Source organism: Meleagris gallopavo, chromosome 11 (genome assembly GCF_000146605.3).
Source record: "Meleagris gallopavo isolate NT-WF06-2002-E0010 breed Aviagen turkey brand Nicholas breeding stock chromosome 11, Turkey_5.1, whole genome shotgun sequence".
Lineage (NCBI taxonomy): Eukaryota > Metazoa > Chordata > Aves > Galliformes > Phasianidae > Meleagris > Meleagris gallopavo.
The window spans coordinates 2,926,019-2,934,359 of NC_015021.2; positions in this window are offsets into that span (position 1 = coordinate 2,926,019).

An 8,341-nucleotide genomic window follows, 5' to 3' on the forward strand; every position below is an offset into this window, starting at 1 on the left:
TTTTTTTTTTTTTTTTTTTTTTGTCATTGTTGCTACTCTTCCAAAGATGTTACCAGTGTGCTAGCTGTGTTTATCCAACTGGGCATTTTGGCATTTCCATTGCAAGATGACTAGCATCCATTTCACTGAGCAATCCTAAAGTTATCACATGTATCTCACTGCAAGTCAGGTGATCTGTGCAGCTGATAAACTCAGACTTTTTCTGATAGATTCCTAAATGTATAACAAGTCTAAGCTTACAGTAATGAGATATTAACTGTGAAAGAGTAAAATTATTGGTATTTTTCTGTAGGAATTATTCACAAGATGATAATATCTGCTGAAGAAATATATTGCAGTTTTTAATGAGATCTTAAGAAGACTCACCTGAACATTTTACAGTTCTCTCTAAGGGGAGAGTATGTCTAAAACCTTTTTTTTTCTTGGTCAAGTGCTGTAATCAATAAAATAAAAAATGCAAAGGAAACCAGCTGTTAGAGAAGGGCTGAATCTTTTAATAATACAAGTTAATGTTTTTCTCCTAGCATACAGTGCTCATCTCCATATAATTTAAAATGCGTTCAGCATTTCCTACTTTTTGTGAACTTGAGTATGTTATAGGGTTGGCATGATAATTATGTTAAGTCACTTGCAAGCTGTTTAGTATTCATCAGGATTGGCCGGTCTGCCACCTCAGCTCCTAACTGAAAAATGAAAGTTGGAATTGTGCTGCATGATCAATTACATTTTCAAGATTTATTTTTAGTTGGGAGTTACTCTGCATAAGGAGCTGAAGGCGGAGGAGCTTATACTAACCTGACTTCAATCATCTTAAAAAGGGAGGGAGCAAAATTAATTATCTTAAAGTCAGCAGTAAGCTGGAATAACAGCAACAGTACTTTTGTTGGTACTGAAGCCCTGGCATCCTTCTGATTTTAATTTTTTTTACTTTGTTGCTGTAACTGATGCTTACAGCAGTCGTTGTCTGGCTCAAGCTGGCTTATCAATTTGAGCAGCCAGGCTCCAGCAGGTACTAAATAATAACTGACTCGGTCATTTTCATTGGGCTGAACTAAAAGCCCTGGAAGAAGACATTCTGCTTCACTACAAGGCTGTTAATTACTTGCTTTCTTAACTGGTTCTGAATGCTACATGTGAATTTCCAGCAAGCTTCTAAGGTATTGAGGTTTGTTTTCATCTGTTGACGTAAACCAGTGATGTATGTTGTATATAAGCTGTATGAACTTCCTATGTTATGAAGTTAATATTCTAAAATATTATGGAGCATATCTGACTCCCTTGGAACCAGAGTACTGTGAGGGGTTCAGAGGGCAAGGGGCACAGAAACAGGAGCTTTTCCCTTGTCAAGTTAAGGAGAGTCCTCACATCTCTGTACAGCTTGTGTCTAGGGAGAGAAGGAAGTATGCAAAGAAGGGATATTTAGGAATAAAGATTGTAGAGACATAGAATCACAGAAGGAATCATAGAATGGCTTGGATTGGAAGTGATCTCAAGGATCATGAAGGTCCAACCCCCTGCCACAGGCAGGTTTGCCAACCACTAGATCAAGCACATGGTAAGATGCTAATAAAAGTCAAGTATTTCAGAATTTTGGATAGAGTACTGAGTAGAAGCAGTACCATCCAAAAGAATGAAAATATTAGTTTATCTGTGATCTGCTGATTCTTGCCTCTTGACATCTTACAGAACATTCAGTGGAGATTTAATCTGAAACAGAAGTAAAAGTGCTTGGAATTCTGGAGTCACTTTTTAATGTTTTGAATGTAAAAGCACGTGGTTTTCAATGTAATCTGACCACAATCTAATGACCCTTTTCACCCTAATGGTGTGAGAGGCCTTGCTACAAACGAGAGTTATATAATGTGTTCAGTTTTAATCATAGTTGCCCATTTCTCTAACTGTAATAGTATACATGGGGAGGAGGAAAGAAGAAAGTCTGAGGTTAATTTACTAATTAAATTGCTTTAGATGCACATCTGTGATATTAGGAAAGTTGATTCCACAGTGAATGGAACTATGTGAAAAGCCCCATGTGCAGTCTCATTTCTCTGCTGAATTTTAGAGTAAAGAAATGAAGCACAATTGGATTTTTATTAGAAGATCAGATTTGTTTTCTCAGAACACTTTTTGCATCATTCAGTGGCTTTTCTTGTAACTTGTTATAGTACATAGTAGAGCAAATAATAGCAGACTGTCATGTGACAATACAGGACAAATCAGTGTGTGATGGCATTGTGAATAGCTGAGTCCCCCTTCAGGTTAAATATTTATAATGCTGAGATGGGAATCTCCTTTACTTAATACAAAAGAGTGTCTACTATGAATAGCAGGATTAAGGAAAATAAAAAATTAATATTGTACACACAGAGAACAGAACAGCACGTAGAGCATCCTGTTTGCTGCAGGTAATTAAATCTTGCAGAGAAACTTGAGCAATTCATTAACTGTAAAAAACTATTTAGTAGAGAGAGAAAATGACTATGCTAAGATGAAGGGCCAAAATGGGAGATAATGTAACTTTTTGTCCCGTAACATTGGATGTAACTGTGTTATTAGTTTATTTTTGAAACAATTTGCATAACTAATTTTCTTCAAGTGGCTTTGATATGTTAATGACAGCTCTGAAGACAACCCAGTAGAAATCAAATAATGGAGCTGGATATGCTTGGACAGACCCCTGGGATTGCCTTTAGAGAAAAAGCATGCAAAGCAATTTCACTTGAGTTAATAGGAATGTGTTTATAATGAGAAATAACTTGTGCTCCTCATATCTGATTTTCAGAATTGTTCAAACTTGTAATGTCTTAAGTAAAATTATTTATTCAATTACTTTCCTTGTCTCTAGGACAGGAAAGTAAAAACCACATAATTAGAAATAGCTAATACCTGTCCAGAAGTAATCAACAGTTTTTTCACTGTATGTGAAAAATCTCCATATAGTAGTAAAGGTTTTTACTGCGTGATACAAGAGGGAGGTAGAGATTACTCCTGCTTACTGCAGGAGTCTAGAGTTATTTCTACAAAAATGTAAAGAGTCCTTCAGTATTATATGAAAGCTATTTTGGGGTTGCAGGTCTTTAATGTTTTTATTGGAGGGAAGAATTGGTAGTTGGTGGGAGGGAATAGCAATATTCAAAAGGTATATTTTGCAACATCTGAACTCTGATCTGTATTCTGCTGAACACTGATCATCTTGCTCCTTGAGACTTCATTTCTGCACTAAGAATTTGTGTTTTTTTTCAGAAGTTAGAGAGCTCTAGAGATAGTTGATGTCAATTCATTTCAGGTTGTGTGCATTTTTCTTTGAACATATTTTAGGTCATTTCCAAAAAAAATAATAATTTCAGAAAACATAATTTATTTTTCAGATGTACCTCAGAAAAGTTCCACTTTCTTTCTAGTACACAGTGCTTCTGCGTACTGATATCCTAAGACTAAAATTCCACTTAAAACAGTCCAATACAGTGGGAAGAAGATAAAAGGCTTATGGAATAGCTTTTTAGTGGCACATACAAGTTCTAGATTTTTAAATCACTGCTGCTAAAAGAAGAAAGCACTGCTTTTTATGTGCTATCTGAGCTGTTGAGAATAGGGTTGCTTTCTATTTGGAAGAGTTTGTAGGATAAATCTGAGAATCTAATCTTTCTCATTTGTTAAAGTCTCCGTTTGTGACCATCAGATCCTTTCTGTCTTCAGGGACTTCTCCCAGAACATTGAGGTGTTATTGGTTCACACATTCACGTGTTTATTTATGTTAATTACCCCTTCTGAGAAGGAAGAATGCCATGGCAGTGAATGTAGGGCAACTCGTGCTTTCATGGTGACTTATCTCTGGGGATCTCCTTCTGGTTGCATGGTTTTTGTTTTTAACTTAGCAGGATAAAGATTCCCCTTTTAAAATGCCAAGAATAAATGAGTACAAAATAAAATGCACACTAGCAGGCATACAGTTATGTACAGGCAGTACAGTTATGGGACAAAGGAAGAAAAAGATTGGTGGAAACAGGAAAAGGTAAAGAATTGATAAGTAATCCAAAAGTGAGAGTTAGCAATGTGTAGAGCTCGCCAGGAGTCACCGAGTTTAGGCAGAAGGGCATTTGCATTTTACAAAGAATCTGATATTATTCTTGAATGAATTGAATGATTGTTTTTTTCCAATTTTGGAGTTATATGGAGAAATATTTTAAAGCTTCTAGCAGCTGAAAAATGCAGCAACTGTGTGGAATTGTGTGGTTTTGGTTTTATTTTTCTTGAAGAGAATTTCAGTTTTCATATAAGTAATGAGCATCTATAGAGAAACATACTGTGGCATAATTCAAGTGTGAGGGCAGCTGGTGGGAACTGTGATCTATGAATCTTCTGTTTAGTGGGAAAATACTGCACATTCTCAGAATTGTCTTATTTACTGACTTTTGTGAAGGAAGTCACTGAAGTCTGCACCTGAGAGTGCTGGAAAAAGATCTTCCTCCTTCCATCCACTCTTGAACTCCTAATACACTTCACTATAGGTCATACACCTTCTCATGCTGTGTTTCTGTTGCAGTGAATCCTCCATTATTATCTTCAAAGTGAAATAAATGCAACAGGAAGAAATGGGAGTACCTAGTCAACCCAGGGTGTAAACAAGCATAATTTTTATATTTCTGCAGTACTGGGTTTTAATGAGCCATGCCACAAATTTGAGTTTGCCTTTTCCAAACTTGCTACTGGCTCACTTCTGAGAATGCAGTACAGATCAGAAAAGTTCTTAATTTTAAGAATCTTCTGCAGAGCAAATTAGAGTACAAAAGTTCTTCACATCCAGTTGTTTGATTTTCTTAGTATGATCCATTTTGTAGCTTATTTTTCTATTGTCTGGAGAAAGCAATTATGTCACTGTATTTCTTAGCAGTTTGCCATTTACAGGAGGAGGTTAATTACTAATCATTAGCAATCCTTTTTTTTTTTTTTTGTCATCTTCTAAACCAAAATTAAATAACTCATGAGAATGTAAGAATAAGACTTATTTTATCAACTTATACTATTTGTTCACCTATTTCATTTAGTATGTAGAGTACATTCTATTTGATTTCACATATGTATTATGTTCAATAGCATTGTTAGGTTGGTTCTTTGTTCTTGTCTCAGGAGCAGCACTGAGGAATGGCAGTTCTGCTTTAGAAAATATTTCTGAAACTGCTCTTAATAAATAACGAAATGAAAGTTCTAAAGAAGGACTCCTGTTACTTTAAAATGCTGACAGAGCTGTTTATCTGCATATCAGACATGGTGGAAATGATGAGGCTTTCTTTAGATTGTCTGATAAATCAGTGAAGCATTGATTTGGAAGGTCCATTTGTCTCCTGAAGCTGAAAGATAATTCAGTATCTATTGGAGGACACCTGCTGCCCTCTACCATGCCAGAGTAGCTCTGTCTGCTGATATGCCTTGATTATAAGTGCGTTCTCCAACCAGACCAACAAGTGCTAATCAAAATTTGTTAAACTAAGACTTGAGTCATATTGAGGTAGAAAAGAAGATAAAGAGAAATCGACAACAAACAAGCTAATTGTTTTTTATACCACCTCATCCAATGGTTAAGTGTATTCTAACATAACTTTAGATGAATAGTACTTTTTTTCTTGAATTCTTGTAAGCTGTTTATCAGAAAGAGTGTGGAAAAAATAAGCTTGCAAAGCTGTTAATGGCTTTTGAAAACTAGTAACTAAGGAAGGATGGAATGAATATTGGCTTTCTTCTATTTTATTTTTTTAATGAGACCAAACAATATTCTTTTAGTGACATTGATGAAGTCACTTACGTCAATGAGAATTCAAAAATATATTCAGAATCAAAAACCTATTGAGCAATTTGTCTAAAGTAATTATTTCACCCAATATTGGCGGATTCCTAAATTATTTTTTGTTCTGTCAAAGAAAAAAAAGGTCATACATCATTACAATTGGCTTTTAATGAAATATGCAAAAAAAAAAAAAAAGTTGTTACAGAATTGGAAGTTAAGAGAGATTATTCAGAACAAAAATGTGAACAGCTAAACAGGTGAGAAGAACTAAAATTCTGGAATCCTCATATAGAGAGGATACTGTTTCGTGTTTTGGAATTTGCCTGAGTTGTCAGTTAATGAATTATTAGTATCTATGTAAATTACTCCTACTGAGGGTGGCTTTGGTAGAACAGAACCTTTTTTTTTTTTTAACAAAATCTTGATTTTTCTACTTACTGTGGATTCATCCTGCAGTCAAATCTGCCATTTATTTCAACAAGAGCATAAATTGATTTGTTTGCATTTCTCTATAGTTGTATGTTGAATGTCCCAAATCAATGTTGGACAAATGAGTCTAATTTCCAGTAGCTAGACTTTTGGACTGTCTAATTCTCTTCTCTTCCCTGCCAAAGGGAAAATCTACCCATTGTCACAATGACTTGCTTATCATTTCCAATTTCCAGCCTCAGTCTTCATGAGATATTAAGTTATTTTCACTCTGTCATAAGATACAAGCCTATACCTTCCATTACAACTCAGTGTGAGAATTCTGATGTTTAGTTGTTTGTCCTCTTTTTGCAAGCACAGGAGAATCCGTTCTTCAGCAGTTTCAATTAATGAGCTGCACAGAACAAGAAGGTTCCCAAAACACTTCATAATTGACTAACAGAAAGTGCCATAGAACATTCATTTATTTGTCTGTGTCCTGCAATAGTTGTCTATTTGTCAAGAAATGTGTGTCTGCTGAAGACCGAAGAATCCATCTTCCCACCCAACCATTCTTGAAGATTCTAGGAAAATAATAAAATTTGCTGTTTTGTGGTTGTCTTTCATGTCAGAGGAAAGAGGAAACTTCTCATTTAGAATATAATTTGTGCTAATGTGACATTTTCATGTGAATGAGTTTTCAGAACACAGTATGTACTCTAAATACTCTAAATCAGAAATACTGAGAGAACAGTCATTTGCTTTTAAATTAAATTTGATTTTAAATATGGTTTGACTGACAAGGGCTGAATCAAGTAGAAGATAGCATTGGGTATGAATAGAATTGCAGTAAAATCTAATTTGTCATAATAACTTCAATTAATCAGTACTAAAAATCTAAAAATGCACATACTGACATTTAGAAGAATCTTTTTTTTCTAAGTCATACTGTTTGTCAAAAACTGTTTTGATTGTGCTTTGGAAAATATTGTATTTAATCGGTTTTTATAGTAAAGCAAATGTAGTATTTCCTCTGTAGGTCTCAAGTGTTAAGGTTTGTTATGTATTTGATATGCTATTCACATGATAACTGGTTAATTCTGAAAAAACACAGAAGCATCACCTCTGCCCACGTAGGCTTGCATTCTGATTCCTTTTGGTGACAGCTGAATTAGTTCATTTGAAGGGCAAACGTCAGTCAATCTTTTGTTGTCGAAAAGAAAAGGAAAAAAAAGGAAAAATGCCCTGCATGATATTTCCTATGATATTTGATGGTATTTGACAGGAGGTGAATAACCCCAACGTAATTCTGAGCTCACCTGATTAGAGCACACAGATGACAAATGTCAGTAAAGCATCTTTTTCCTGACATGTGAAAATAGCTGTGTTTAACTAAGTTTTGCATTCTGCCTCTCTTTGTAAGCTTGAATAAAAGTTTAAATTATGACATCTACAAAACTGATTATGCAGTTTTCAAAATAGTGGCTCCTCTGCAACTTAGTGAACATTTTCATGTTCTCTTAAAATAGATGAAACTGATTCTTTGTTTCTAATTTCTAGTGCACTTGCATTTTTCTCTGAGAATCTTTGCAGTTTTACTTGTTCTAAAATAGATCGATTTGAAGCTCACAGCAAGTGCTTAGAGATTTGCTTGATATTCATGCGATGTAAACGTCTAAACAAATATTATGTTGAATAACCAGTACAGGGGTCATTAATGTTAATTTTTCACTTTTAATTTTGTATTTTGAAAGGGTTTGGGTGAACAAAAACTCCATCTGGTTACATATTAGCACAAGTTTTGGATCCTCATTTTGGAGTTTTGTTGGTGATCTGGTATCCAGCTTACACTCCCAGCTGCTGATGCAGATAAACTGTTTCACTGAAAAGTGATTTGGTTTGGGTTTCTGTCGTTTTTACTAGTAGAAAAAAGGAAGTATTGCAAAACTGAAATTATTTACTTTCTATTATGAAGAACCATAGAACTGGGGAGAATCTCCATATTTCTCTACACTTTGACAAGAAATGCAAAGGACTCTTTAAAACAGTATGTCCTCTTGACATAAGGGCTCCTTCTGTTCACCTTGTGTTTCTGCTCTCACAGTGTGATATTTCCTTGGTCTGTAAAACCTGCTTTTTTTTTTTTTTTTT